The sequence below is a fragment of the Saccopteryx leptura genome, chromosome 5, assembly GCF_036850995.1.
Source record: "Saccopteryx leptura isolate mSacLep1 chromosome 5, mSacLep1_pri_phased_curated, whole genome shotgun sequence".
In the NCBI taxonomy this organism is placed as follows: domain Eukaryota; kingdom Metazoa; phylum Chordata; class Mammalia; order Chiroptera; family Emballonuridae; genus Saccopteryx; species Saccopteryx leptura.
This window is the reverse complement of record NC_089507.1, coordinates 194,275,757-194,291,651: the sequence shown is the minus strand read 5'-3', so window position 1 is coordinate 194,291,651 and position 15,895 is coordinate 194,275,757.

The window sequence follows — 15,895 nt, the reverse complement described above, 5'->3', positions numbered from 1 at the left end:
AATGATCCTGTACAAGTGACAACACATTTCTTTGTTTTGCAACTTCAGCTCAGCCCCTGCCTAGGTGTAGTGGAGGGGAGCCCAGCCATGGCAGATCAGCCCCCCACACACTATCCTGTGGGCAAACCACATGTGCAGATGAGAAAAGAATGTGAAACCCTAAATTAGATGGACCCAGGATCCCAGGCCACAGTGGCCCAAAGCAAATGTCCCAGAGAACTTCAGTCTCTATCAGTCTGTCCTCTTTGTAGCCCCCGTATCACTCCTAATCTCAGGTCACTTCTTCTTTTGACTCAAACACTATGGTTTATCCCGTTGCTTCCTTCTCCAACCCCAGCATAAGGCTTGTTGGTCCTGAGACTATCAGTTCTAGGCCTGTGCCACTTACTGGCTCCAACCCCTCAGTCTACTGTAGACTACATACATCTACCCCATGGCTTCATGGGGGGTGAAGCACATTCCTTTACCCGTTGATTTGGTCTTAGCCAGAACTTACGTGGCCATTGGGCGCGAGTGAACATGACATAATCAAGGTCTTGTATTGTACTTGCATAATCGGCTTTGCCCTCTTGCATTTCTGCCATTGCTGTGCAAGGGGCATACTCCAGCTGACCTGGTCCAAAGAGGAGGACAGACATGTGGAGCTTACCTGAACCAACCGACAGCCTAGAATGAAGCCCAACTGAGCCTGACTGACGTTAGCCAGACCTGAGCCCACCTGCAGATCCGTGTTCGCTGTTGAATGCCACTGAGAATTCTGTGGTCGCTTGTTAGCTGCAGTAGTAAACTTATCAAGTCCTGTGTCCCAGAACAACAGGCACAAGAACCTGCTTAATTTTACTTATGGTAAGGAAAATGAAGATGTGTCTACTCTGCCTAGTCAGGGAACTTCACCTTCTGTTGTTCCTTTGAGTCTACAGCTGCCAAAGTAAATTAAAAAATAAAAATTCAAGAACTATTTCTCAGTAGATCATGCTGCTACACATACTTCTAACTTTCTCAAACACTCTGTGAAGTGTGTACTGTTATTCTCATTCCAGAAATAAGAATCAAGGCATGGAGACATTAGGAGGTTACCCAAGGCATAATTTTTTGGCTGCAAAAAAAAAAAAATATGTAAATAAGACCTCACCAAAGAGATATGCAGATGGTGAATAAGCATTTGAAAAAATGCTCCAGCCTGACCAGGCAGTGGTTCAGTGGATAGAACGTCGACCTGAGATGCTGAGGACCCAAGGTCCTCAGCTTAAGTGTGGGTTCATCCGGTTTGAGCACAGGATCGTTGGCTTGAGTATGGATGGGATCGTAGATCCCATGATCACTGGCATGGAGCCCAATGTTGCTGACTTGAGCAGAGGGTCGCTGGCTTGAGCAAAGAGTCACTGGCTCAGCTAGAGCCCCTGAGTCAAGGCATACATGAGAAAGCAATCAGTAAACAACTAAGAAGCCACAATGAAGATGTGATTCTTCTCATCTCTCTCCCTTCACGTCTGTCTGTCCCTGTCTGTCTGTTTCTCTCTCACACACATATGCATGCACTAAAAAATTTAATTTAATTTAAATGTTCCACATTATATGTCATCAGGTAAATGCAAATTGAAACAACAATGAGATCCCACTATATACCCATTTGAACGGCCAAAATTCAGAACACTGACAACACCAAATGCTGAGGAAGATGCGGAGCAACAGGAGTCTCCTTTACTGAGTGTTGGAAAGCAGAATGGTGCAGCCACTTGGGAAGACAGTTTGGTAGTTTCTTCAAAATGAATCATACTCTTACCATACAATCCAGCAATCATGCTTTTTGGTATTTATACAGTCAAGTTGAAAACATTTTCACACAAAAACCCACACACGGATGTTTACAGTAGTTTTATTCCTAATTGCCAAAACTTAGAAGCAGCAAAGACGTTCTTCAGTAGGTGAACGGATAAGTAAACTGTAATATATGCCAGACAATGGAATATTATTCAAAGAAATTAACTGTGTTTCAAACCATGAAAAGACATGAAAGAACTTTAAATGTTTACGACCAAGTGAAAGAAGGCTGCATACTGTATGATTCCAAATATGTGACATTCTGGAAAAGACACCACTATAGAGACAGTGAAAATATCAGTGGTTGCCAGAGCTTGGGGAGAGAGATGACTAGGTGGAGCACAGCTCTGTAAGTGTCTGAGGCTGAGCGTTTTAGGGCAGAGGAAATACTCCTTATGATACTATAATGATGGATACATGTGATTATACATTTGTTCAAATCCACAGAATGTGCAAAACTGAGCAAACTCTTGCTATCGGCGGACTGTGGGTGATTATGATGTGTCAGTGTAAGTTCATGAATTGTAACAAATTGGTGGGAAGTGTTGATAATGGGGGGGGAGGTTATGCATGAGCGGGGACAGAGGGTATATGGGAAACCTCTGTACCTTCCCCTCATTTTGCTGTGAGCATAAAACATTTCTTAAAAAGAAAGAAAAGAAAGGACAGAGGTCGTTCCACTCACTCTATTCTCCCACCAATTTTGGCCATAAATGGTAGGCACTCAAGTTTGACATCTTCCATTACATGAAATAAATGCCCTTGACTCTTCAAACAACTGACACTTTCAACCTTGAGTCAGGTGACTGAAAGTAATATGCATAACTGCATTCATATCCGTATTATTTTGAGGTTGTAAGATAGAAGGAATAAAAGTCAGAGCAGGGTGATTCTTTAATTCTTGGACTTTTGTATCGTGAAATTCCATCTCATTGTAATTAAACATATCATTAAAATCTGTCCTAAGAATAATAACAAGCCCTGGCCAGTTGGCTCAGTGGTAGAGCGTCGGCCTGGCGTGCAGAAGTCCCGGGTTTGATTCCCGGCCAGGGCACACAGGAGAAACGCCCATCTGCTTCTCCACCCCTCCCCCTCTCCTTCCTCTCTGTCTCTCTCTTCCCCTCCCGCAGCGAGTCTCCATTGGAGCAAAGATGGCCCGAGCGCTGGGGATGGCTCCTTGGCCTCTGCCCCAGGCGCTAGAGTGGCTCTGGTCGCAACAGAGCTACACCCCCGGAGGGGCAGAGCATCGCCCCCTGGTGGGCATGCCAGGTGGATCCCGGTCGGGCGCATGCGGGAGTCTGTCTGATTGTCTCTCCCCGTTTCCAGCTTCAGAAAAATACAAAAAAAAAAAAAAAAAGTAAAAAAAAAAAAAAAGAATAATAACAGAAATTTCCAGAATTGTGAAAAAGTATGAGCAAAGATGTCAAAAGATGTGTGTATATATACACACACTCAGACACATATACATGTATATATAAATATACATTTATGTACATATACATTTATATGTATATATATTGATACATATATTTAGTGGCAATGCTTAACATGTAAAACATTGAATATGAAATTAAACCTGGCTAATAAATTAATTTATTTCATGGCGTAATGGTATTACTCTGAGTAAACTTTTAATAACTTTTTTTTTCTTGCTGCTGTTCTGGAATAAACCAGTATCATTTTCTCAAGTGAAAAAAAGTTTGGCTAAAGAACAGGGAACTCTAAACAACAGTGATCTAAATAAAACAGATGTATATCTCTCTCTTCCTCAAGCAAGTGTTGGCATCTAAGGCTGACATGGCAACAACACCATCACAGGGAAGCTAGACCGTGTCTTAATTGTTTGCTCTGCCATCTTCAATGACCTCCTCCCACTAATGGTCCAGGACGGCTGCTTGATTTTCAGCCACTATATCTGAATTCCAGAAAACAGAGTGGAGGAAACAGCAAACCTCAGTCTTTCGAGGGTATTTCCTTAAATTACACATTCTATTTCTGCTTGTATCACACTAGCCAGAAGTTAATCAAATGGCCTTATGTCTTTATTCCAATAGGCGAGGTACACAGGTAAATACTGGGGGTTCATTACTAAGGAGTGGGGGTGTAGGGGGAGATAAAGCCCTGCCCTTATACGATGCAACCAGAACGCTAATTCTTTCAATCATTTTTTAAAATTTTTTATTGAATTTATTGAGGTGACAGTGGTTAATAAAATTATACAGGTTTCAGGTGCACAATAGATCATCTGTATATCGCATTGTGTATTTCATTTTTTGGACCTCCTGGGATCCCAGCCTCAGGCCCTTTCCCACTTCCTTGACAGCATCTCTGCAGAGCCTCCTGCCTCCCCCAGAGGGCGCCAGAGCCCCCAGCTTCCTGCCTTTGCCTTCACACCCAATCCCAACGTCTGAGTTGTGGACAACTCAGTCCATAGTGGCCCAAGGGTGATCTTTCTGACCCTGTTGTAGTCAGTTGGGGGTAGATGTGAGTGGTGTGAGTAGTGGTTAAGCACCTGGGCCCTGCACAGAGTTGAGTTCAAATGCAGACATTCATTCACCCTGTGTTATAGTGAGAAAGTCACTCAACTCCTCGGAAACTGAATCCTCCAGACAGCTTGTGTGAAGTGGTCCCCACAGGGCCTGGGATGTAAGATGAGCTCTGAGTGCACAGAGAGAGTGACTGCAGCTGTGTTCCCCGCTCCCACCCAGAGTGCCCTCTGCTCCCAGAGCGACACCCGTTCTCACTCAGCCGGTCTCTCCACAGTCTATGGTCTGTCCCTCTGGCTCTCCCTCCCTGCTCATGCACCTGGTGCTCACTTCTGCTCCCTGAATTTGAGGGCTTTGGGATTCATAGGGAGACTGAAGGGCCATCCTTCTCCCTAAAGCAGCCACCAGCTCTGTGGATGACTCCCCGAGGGATTGGCTTTGAGGCCAACAAGCCCACTGAGGCCTCACAAGAAAATAAAAAGGTCCAAGTCATGGGTCCTCCCTTCACCCTTCCCACGTGTGGTCTGGGTGTCCACTGTGAACACTTGTAGTCCCACGGAGCCCCGTCTGTACAGAGCTGGATGGAGTTAGATACATTTAAACCACCACACCAACTTCCAGCTCTAGACGGTGGGCTAAGAACATGTTTCTACCACCCCTAGCTCCTCGAGTGCCACCAAAAGCACAGAAAGAAAAACAAATAAAATAAACCTTAGGAGGACTGATAACAGGGTGACTGGGGGTGGGGCATCAACTGCCCACGGACTATGATTGACACCTAGAAGACAGAGAAAGGGCTGCTTGCAATGAGGGGTGAACGAGGGCCGAGGAAACCATAGCCGAGGCATGCCTGACAGATAGCTGCCCCAGAGGCCTGAGCAGGCACGCAGAGCGAGAGTGGCCTCTCTAAGGGGAACAACACACTCCGAAGGTTTGGCAGTAGGTATATGGACCTCTCTGCTCCCTACCACTAATGATCAATGCCAATACCAACCAGCTTCACCCTTCATTCATAAAGATGAATTGGGCACTGGGTATTACTAGAAAGCTTAAAAAAAACAAGTGAAAGATTAAGAAAAGAATAGCAAATAGCTATTGAGTACTTACTGTGGGCCTAGCAGTGCTTAAGTCGTTTAATGACCCTCTGAGCTAGGTGCTGCTGTTATCTCCACTTTCTAGGACACCATGTCACAGAAAGGTAGCATAACTTGGCTGAGGTTTACACAGCTAGTGAGGGACAGAGAGATGGAATCTGAACCCAGGCAGTTTGGTTCCTACATTATACTCTGAACTAGCAGCTATCCTGCCCCTTGATTAAGCTAAACAAATGGTGAACAGACTGATCCCAGTGGAAACAGATAACTGAAACAACAGAAGCGAACTTATAAAAAGAGAGAGTCTCATACTAGTACATTTATAAAACAAAAAGAAGCAGCTATGAACATAAAGCAAGAAGTAACTCTTAGAGGCCTGGCGTGCGGGGGACCAGGGTTCGATTCCCGGCCAGGGCACATAGGAGAAGCGCCCATTTGCTTCTCCACCCCCCCCTCCTTCCTCTCTGTCTCTCTCTTCCCCTCCCGCAGCCAAGGCTCTATTGGAGCAAAGATGGCCCGGGCGCTGGGGATGGCTCCTTGGCCTCTGCCCCAGGCGTTAGAGTGGCTCTGGTCTCGGCAGAGCGACCCCCTGGAGGGGCAGAGCATCGCCCCTGGTGGGCGTGCCAGGTGGATCCCGGTCGGGCGCATGCGGGAGTCTGTCTGATTGTCTCTCCCCGTTTCCAGCTTCAGAAAAATACAAAAATAAAAAATAAAAAATAAATAAAAATAAAAAAATAAAAAGAGAGAGACAGAGAGAGAGAGAGAGGAAGGGAGAGAGAGAGAAAGAAGCATTGACCTGTTGTTCCACTTAGTTATTCCATGAATTTACTCTTCTTTTGATTTAACAAAACAGAACAAAGCAAAACAAAAAAACAACCTCTAATTCCCCTGCTATATTTTCAAACCTTGCATTTGGCTGGGATTCAACCCCCCCACCCTTGTTTGCTACATAAGAGAAACTTGTTGCTGCTGGAATCAAGACAACACTGAGGCCTGACAGGTGGTGGCACAGTGGAGAGAGCGCCCACCTGGGTGAGGTCCCAGGTTTAAAACCCTGAGGTTGCTAGCTTTAGCTCAGGCTAATCCAGGTTGAGTGCATGCTCACCAACTTGAGTGCAGGGTTGCTGGCTTGAGTGTGGGATCATCAAAATAATCCCTTAGTTGCTGACTTGAGCCCAAGGTCTCTGGCTTGAGCAAGGGGAGGCTGGAGCCTCCCAGTCAAGGCATATATGAGAAGCAATCAATGAACAACTAAGTTATGCAACTATGAGTTGATGCTTCTCATCTCTTTCCTTTCCTGTCTCTTTCTCTAAAAAAAAAAAAAAAGACAACACTGAGGGCAGAAGAAAGATATCTAGTAACCCTGGGTCCTTGATGACATCATAGGAGTCCCTGGATCAAACCTTACCTGATGCTAACCAAGTGAGTGCTTTTCTCTTTTAATATCCACGGATTAAATCCCATAGAAGAACTCCATTAACCCATGCCTCAGTTGTGTGTACATATCCCAGATGTGTCACCATTGAGGTAAACTGCCGTACCCTGGGTACAAGCCCACCCCAAAGGCGTTGCAATTCAAAAGAAAACCTAAGTCACACTGTTGGACTAAGGGAACAGAATTTCACTGAAAGAATGCTGAGTAAACATAGTAACAGCTACCACTTCTCACTACACGTATAAAGGACCCAGGCATGGAAAAGCAAGCATGGCAAGTAGACTTTGTGGTCACATAATGGGGATGACATCTGTTTCTTCTCTTGGAAAGGGAAAAGAAAGGCAATTAGAAAACCAGAAACAACAAAATCTATTCCAGGGACCAAATATGAAGCAAACATATGTGAGGCATGATTTTGAGCAATTAGTGGAGTGTAAGAGACTGGACTTGACCGTAACATTGCAGGCAGTGAGTATTCCCTGCGAGGAGCAGAGGGTAGAGAAGATGGCATTATACTTCCTTCTCTTGCTTAGCTACTGCAGACTTGGTTCTGCAGTTAAGTAATGTTTATTTAATCATAAAATCGGTTAGTTTTCAGTTTCTAGAATCAAACTAAAGCTAAAAAAAATAGGAAGACTTATTATAATTACAGAATATGATGTGTTATGTGTTCCCATATATTCCCATGTGACCATGGAAATGTAAGGATAAAACCAGCCGAAATTAGTGGCCATGGTTAGTTAGCTCATTTGGTTAGAATATGGTTAGAACATTGTCCCGACATACCAAAGTTGCAGGTTCAATCTCTGGTCAGGGCACATACAAGAATCAGCCAATGCATGCATAAGTGGAACAACAAATCAATGTTTCTCTCTCTCTCTCTCTCTCTCTCTCTCTCCTTCTCTCTCTCAAATCAATCAATAAAAATTTTTTAAAAAACAGAAATTAGAAGGAAGTGGGGAAGGAAGGTGACAGATGGCGGAGGGGCTAATTATTCTTATATAGTGACAAGACTCAAGAAATACTGTCTGAGGTTGATGGAAGAGAAACTAAGGTTTAAATATAGATTGTTTAGAACTATAAATAATGCCAACATAAGACTGCAAACAAAGAGGCTGGAAAACAAAACGTACATTTCCCAGTGTCCCTCCCACTGCCTTCGAGCCACCACCCCAACCAGACAGGATTAACTTCCCACTTCACCAAACTGGTCAAATAATAATCTCTCCCAAAAGTCTGATATGATTTGGCATCTGCTCGTGGCTAGAATGAAAAATAAATAATTCAGGAGCTGTGGGATGATCACATGCATGGAGAAGAAAAAATAAAAGGCAATCTCTTAAGAGAATGAAAAACAACCACAGGCTGGGAGAAAATATTTGCAAAACACATATCTGATAAAGGACTCGTATCCAAAACATACAAAGAACACTTAAAACTCAACAATAAAAAAATCAAACAACCCCATTAAAAAATAGGCAAAAGATATGAACAGATACCTTGTCAAAGATGTACAGGTAGCAAATAAGCATATGAATAGATGGTCCACATCCTATGTCATTAGGGGAATGCAAATGAAAATAACAATGAGTGGTCACTATGAACCTATTAGAATGGTCAAAATCCAGAACACTGACAACAGCAAATGCTGACGAGGATGTGGACTCCCGTTCTTGGTTGGTGGGAATGCAAAATGGTACAATCACTTTGGAAGACAGTTTGGCAGTTTCTAAGAAAGCTAAACATAGGCTTACCATACAAGCCAACAATCACATTTCTAGACATTTATCTAAGTGACTTGAAAACTTATATCCACACAAAAAACTCTATACACATAATTGCTAAAATCTGGAAACAATCAGATGTCCTTCAGTAAGTGAAAGGATAAATAAATTGTGTTACATACGTACAATGGAATATTATTCAGTGATAAAAAAGAAATCAGCTATCAAGCCATAAACCGACAGGAAGGAAGCTTAAATGCAATTACTAAGTGAAAGAAGCCAATCTGAAAGGCTACATCCTGTATGATCCCTACTAGCTGACATTCTATAACCGGCAAAGCCTTAGAGACAGTAGGAAGATCCGTGGCTGCCAGAAATTGAGGAAGTGAAGGATGGCGAGGTGGAGCACAGGGTTTTTAGGGCAGTGAAAATACTCTGTATGGTACTGTAATGGTAAATCTATGATATGTATTTGTCAAAACCCATAGTTGTACAACACAAAGAATGAATCTTAATGAAAACTGTGAACTTTAGCTAATAATGTCTCAATATCGGTTCACTGATGATAACAAATAAGCCACATTATTTCATGATATTAATAATAGAGAAACTGTGAGGAGAAGCTCTGTGCTATCTTCTCAATATTTTTGTAAATCTAAGTGTTTTAAAAATAAAGTCGCTTGCCTGACCAGGTGGTGGTACAGTGGATCGAGCATTGGACTGGGATGCAGAGGACCCAGTTATGGTGCCCCGAGGTCGCCAGCTTGAGCACGGGCTCATTCGGCTTAAGTGTGGGATCATAGACAGGACCCCCTGGTCATTGGCTTGAAACCCAAAGTTGCTGGCTTGACCCCAAGGTCACTGGCTTGAGCAAGGGGTCACTCACTTTACTGTAGCCCCCCAGTCAAGGCACATATGAGAAAGCAATCAATGAACAACTAAGGAGTTGCAACAAAGAATTGATGCTTCTCATCTCTCTCCCTATCTGTCTGTCCCTGTCTGTCTCTCTCTGTGTTTCTGTCACACATACACACAAAAAATAAATAAATAAAGTCTCTTAATTTCTTTTTAAAAGGCAATCTGCAGCAAGAGAAAAATATAGCAGGCGTGCAGAGCAGCAGAGAGGAGAGTCCACGTGGCAACAGAAGGAGGAAAGTGGCCAAGGTGACAGCGCCCCGGTTGCTGGACTATTTCCAGTTCCTTGTTCCAGGCCCTTATGAAGCCCAGATGCACGCTTCTGTCCCCAGATTCTATAACATACAGGCCCTTGTGTCCTTGACCTAAGCTTCTCCCTTACTTATGCTACTCTAAAGGGATTTTGTTTCTTATATAACACTTCTAAAGCTATCATCCTAGTGGACCATATTCAGGTGATGTGATGACAGAAGAGGTCCAGTCTAGCAACCAAAACATAATTCCAGCATATTACAAGTTCCATGTTGTTTTCTTAAGTACCATAAAAGGGAAACTTGCAACATCTTATAAAAATCTTTTTCTTCTCTGGTCCACTTCGCCACATACCATAATTGCTCCTACAATTCTCTCTTTAAAAATTCAAGGCCCTGGCCGGTTGGCTCAGTGGTAGAGCATCGACCTGGCATGCGGAAGTCCCGGGTTCGATTCCCGGCCAGGGCACACAGGAGGGGCGCCCATCTGCTTCTCCACCCCTGCCCCTCTCCTTCCTCTCTGTCTCTCTCTTCCCCTCCTGCAGCCAGGGCTCCATTGGAGCAGGGATGGCCCTGGCACTGGGGATGGCTCCATGGCCTCTGCCTCAGGCTCTAGACTGGCTCTGGTCACAACAGAGCGACGCCCCGGATGGGCAGAGCATCGCCCCCTGGTGAGCGTGCCAGGTGGATCCCGGTGGGGCATATGCAGGAGTCTGTCTGACTGCCTCCCCGTTTCCAGCTTCAGAAAAATAAAAAAATAAAAAATAAAAAATTCAAGACAATTCCCCCCAACCATAGTCTCTATACCTTTTGTCTTCTCCCAGCCTCCCTCCATCCTGATTCTGCATCATAAAAGTCAAGAGAGACAGAATCCTCCTGAGATGCTGTTGGAAGGGTTGGGTGAAACTGAGTGGCAAAGCTAGAATCGTCTATCATGGGCAAGGGGTGGGATGCCAGCCCTCTTCCCTTCCCTTCCCTTTAACACCGCACATTCTGCCTGTGTGATCTCATCACTCTCGTGGCTTCAATTACCATCTCCATAAGGATGGCTGCCAAATTTCTACCCGCAACTCCAAACTCTGTTCCGAGCTCCAGATCTGTATACCAACTGCCTCGTCAACATTTCTCCTTAGGGTTGAATCAGATAGGATTACGTTCTGCTCTGAGTAACAGAGACTGAAAATACAGAATCTTAAACAAAAGAGTTTCTTTCATTTGCATTTAAAAGTCTAAATAAATAAAAATAAAAGTCTAGAAGTCTGCAGCCCTGGGCTGGCAGGGGCCACTATTCTTTTTTTTTTTTTTTTTCTTTTTCTTTTTTCTGAAGCTGGAAACAGGGAGAGACAGTCAGACAGACTCCCGCATGCGCCCGACCGGGATCCACCCGGCACGCCCACCAGGGGCAACGCTCTGCCCACCAGGGGGTGATGTTCTGCCCATCCTGGGCGTCGCCATGTTGCGACCAGAGCCACTCTAGCGCCTGAGGCAGAGGCCACAGAGCCATCCCCAGCGCCCGGGCCATCTTTGCTCCAATGGAGCCTTGGCTGCGGGAGGGGAAGAGAGAGACAGAGAGGAAAGCGCGGAGGAGGGGTAGAGAAGCAAATGGGCGCTTCTCCTGTGTGCCCTGGCCGGGAATCGAACCCGGGTCCTCCGCACGCTAGGCCGACGCTCTACCGCTGAGCCAACCGGCCAGGGCTGGGGCCACTATTCTGTGCCAGTCTCCTTGCAGGTCACCGTTATGCTATCACTAAGGTGTGTCCATCAGCCTTATGGTCCAACATGGAGGTTAGAATTCCAGTCACCCCGTCCACACTCCAGGCAGCAGAATGGAGAAAAGCAGGATGAGGAACAAGAAACAATGGGCAACCAACAGCAGTGCTGGAAGATGCCACATAACATATCTCGCTAGCCAGAACTTAGTCACACAGCCACGCCTAGCAGCAAGAAAGGCTGGGAAATCTATTCTGTATGCTGGGTGGCCATGTGCACGGCTAAAAAGAGAAGACTATCTTATTAAGAAAAAGGGAAAAGATATGGTGGAGGAAGCAGCCAGCATCATCTGCCCAGCACCCCACAACCTTCTCCAACTTGCCGTGACTGAAATAAAATGATCCTCTTTCCCAACATTTCCTTTTCCCTCAGAGTCTCTGCACCCCCACACCCTGGCAGAGGGGCAGCTCTGCAGGGCAGGGGCTGGCAAAGGGAGGTGTCGCCGGAGCTAAGTGAAGGGGCGAGCAGAGAAAACTGCGATGAATCTGAACTCCCAGTGGTCTGAAGTAGAGACTGAAAACCCCAAACACAAGTACCCAAGCAGAGCAAGTAAGGGTGGGTCTTCCTGAGCAAAGGGCCAGAGCGCCTGCTGAGGTCGGAGACAAACATAGGTCTATCTGCGAAAGCCCCGGGCCAAACCCAGCCGGCCCCTCATCCAGCTAGCAGCCAGTCCTGCCCATTCCGTTCTGCCCCGTGTTCACTCCACCACCCACGACTTCGTGGGCACCCTTCCCTTCCCCTGGAATGTCCTTCCTCCTTCTCCACGGGGATATCTCTCTGTCATCCTCCAGGGCTCAGATCAGGGTCCCCTCCTCCAAAATTAAAAGCTTCCCTATCCCCTGCTGGGAACTCTAATGACATCACACTGGAGACGGGGCTGCAGTGGGGCAGCGTCCGTCGGTGCAGAGTTCTGAAAGACGAGGCCGACTCTGGTACTTTGGGAGCAAGATATTAATGGGGCTCAGCAGGAAGGTGGGACCCCAAGGCCTTTTTATATGAAAGAGGAGGTGCCAGCTGCCCTTGCCACGGTAGAGGTAAGGCACCACCCAGGCTGAGCTGTGAACTCCTGGCCATGCGCTGGGCCTCCCAAATTCTCGTCCCCAGTGAGGGAAATGACTGAGCCGGAGGCCGTGAGACCCAGCGAGGAAGTCCACCGGGCGGGGGCGGGCAGAGTAATTCCTGGAAGGAAGCTCACACCTCAGGAATCTGGAATGCTCTAGAGGCCTCTGTCCCAAGAGTCCCTACCCCCTGCCCCCAGGAAGGGGCAGGCAGGGCTGGGCAGCCACCCAGGGGGTCTGCCTCTGGGTCCCCAGGCACCACCCTCCCTCCCTTTACAGCCTCCTGCAACATGTGGACTAGGCAAGAGAGCAGACTCGGGGCCAGCCCGCTGAGTCTGCGCTCTGTTCTAAGTCCCAGCTTTCTTCTGTGTAGAGTGAGGAGGGAGAGTCCTCCCCCACCCCACCCCACCCCACCCCACCCCAGTTGTGGCAGCAGAAGAGGCAGAGTAAGGTACCCAACTGTGAGGAACAGTCACCAGGGTCTACTGGTGAAAAACATCTCTGCCCATCCTATTCTCCCATCGATGTAGGCTAACTGTCCCCTACTTTCCCCGTGGTGCACACATGTGTATGTGTGCATGCACCTGTCCGTCCGTCCATCCCAAGCCAGGCTCTGGGGCAAAGCAAACAGCCAGGCCTAGAAAGAGTAAAGGGGAAACTGATAGGCTTAGGCAGGGAAAGACATGTCCTAAAGACAAGTCATTCTGCTTTAAAACTGCCATGCCAGGCCCTGGCTGGTTGGCTCAGCGGTAGATCATCGGCCTGGCGTGAGGGGGACCCGGGTTCGATTTCCGGCCAGGGCACATAGGAGAAGCACCCATTTGCTTCTCCACCCCCCCCCCTCCTTCCTCTCTGTCTCTCTCTTCCCCTCCTGCAGCCAAGGCTCCATTGGAGCAAAGATGGCCCAGGGGCTGGGGATGGCTCCTTGGCCTCTGCCCCAGGCGCTAGAGTGGCTCTGGTCGTGACAGAGCAACGCCCCCTGGTGGGCAGAGCTTCGCCCCCTGGTGGGCAGAGCATAGCCCCTGGTGGGCGTGCCGGGTGGATCCCGGTCGGGCGCATGCGGGAGTCTGTCTGACTGTCTCTCCCCGTTTCCAGCTTCAGAAAAATACAAAAAAAAAAACAAAAAACTGCCATGCCAGGCCAGGCAGCGGGCACAGGGGAAGGAGAGCCTTACTCCTGCCGCCCAAACCCAGAGTCTTCTTAAAGCCCCACCTGCTGTAACCAGGGCTGTGGGCTCTCTGAGAAGGCACAGCACCCACAACAGGACCCATGGGGCCAGTTTCTCCCGATGGCCCAAGGGAGAGAAGGGTGTTGCCTCCAAGCAGGTGAGAACTGGGTGCTGGCCTTGGCGGAACAAAGGGTCAGGAGCACAGCAGGCAGGTGTGCTCTGGGGCAGGCGATGGGGCCGAAGGGTAAGGCTGGGAAGGGCAGTGTGAGAGCTCAGTCAAAGGCAGCCCACACCTGAGGTCTCCTCCTTCAGGCAGTGGGGAGCCATGGGGAGTGTGGGACTGCTGAAGCGGTGGGACCAGATGTGCACCTTTGGAAGTGTCTTCCAGTTGCATGCTGGGGTGGACAGGAGGGGCAGGGCTGCCAGCATCCACATCCAGGGGAGAAGACCCTGAGCAAAGGCTGGAGGAGGGAAGCCGGGCCTGAGGGAGACTGCCCCGGGCAGGGCACTCTCAGGGTGTGGGCTCACAGGAGCGCTGCGGGGAAGAGGAGGGCGGTGCAAGGGCACAGAGAGGACAGTCAAGGGCAGGGGCTCTGCAGGACACTTGTCCATGCCCACCTGGACCCACACTTTCTGACAGCAATTGAGTCGAACCTCCTCTGACTTAGACGGTGAATCAGGGAGATTATTTGCTATCCTCTGTGTCAGACTAGAAGCTGCCCAAGAGGGAGGTCCTGTGACTCCTGAGGCAGACTGAGCTGAGGGGGGAAGGCAGAAGGCTGCCAAGCAGGAGGGTGCCCAGGGATCCTCGTCAGCGAATCCACTCCTGCTCAGAGGGGAGCCAGTCTGTGGGGCTGTGGGATGGAGGAAAACCAGGGGTGGAAGGAAAGAAAACTAAGAGGCAGGTTTTGTTTGAGGAGGAGCCACAGCCTTTGCCCCTTCCCCGCACGCTCACCTGCAGCCACACCTCATTCGACACACACACACACACACACACACACACACACACACACACACACACCCCGCTTTGCTCAACCTCTAAGACCAGAGGAAGACCTGCCGGCCCCCATCACACACCTGTCACACACTCACAAACAGACAAATACACACACACACACACACACACACAAGATATAGTGGCACGTATAAGTAATACACACAGACACAGTCACACAGACATCCCAAGAGACTCACTCAAACACAAACAGACAAGCAGATGCACACAATCACAGATACAACCAAATACACCCACACATATAGACACAGCAACAGATACACACACTCACACAGACACACTCATGGAGCAGCCAGTGGAGGCTGCTGACTCGAGACCCTGCTGACTTACTGGCCAGGTAGTGACACCAAAATTGTCTGGTGCAGCATCAGATGGGGCAGTGGCCCTGACAATAGGACAACAGGCCTAAGAGAGGTGACCCTCTATCTGGGAGGACTTTGGATGGGCAGAGAGGCGGAGGGAAAGCACTCCGAGGAAGGAAAATGACCCTGCAATGGTTTGGGATGGGTGGCAACCGTGATGCTCAAAGCACTGCGGTGGCCTCGCCTTGGGAGAGACTTGGAAGAGCAGAAAGGGGGCCAGGAGCCTTAGCACAGGGCGCTGCGCTGAGAAGCAGCCCTCAGCCACACCCCGCTGCTGTCCCGCCTGAGCCCCACTTGGTGAAGGGGAAGGGGCACGCTCAGGCCCTGAGTGAACAAGGAGGTCCTGGGGGACATGACCATCAGCTGCCTTACAGGGTCCTAGCAGAAGGGGGTCTCCATCCTGCAAACCCTCTATTTAGAGGCCATGTCCCGGCATCCCCAAAAGGACCTGGGCTAGGTCAGGAAGAAGGTGTGAGCCCTCCCAGGAAAGGCACTGGGTGCTCCTAACTCGGCAGATGAGTCTGAGAGAGCCTCTTGCCAGGAGGGGGGCCCCAGCCTGTGGGTGCCCTTCCCTCTCTGCCCCCAATTCAGCAAGACCAGTGCCAGACCCGGAGGCCTGCCCTCACCCTCAATTCGGTTTCCTGTCTCTGATCCTTGGAGACTAGCTAGGGGTCGCAGGGTGGGTGGGCTGGGTCAAGGGACTGGAGGGGTCTAGGGTAGGCTTCTCCTTCCCAGCATGTAGGCTCTCCCAGACGGGCTGGCCTAAGCAGACTCGAGGGGGGCCTGTTGGGGCAGG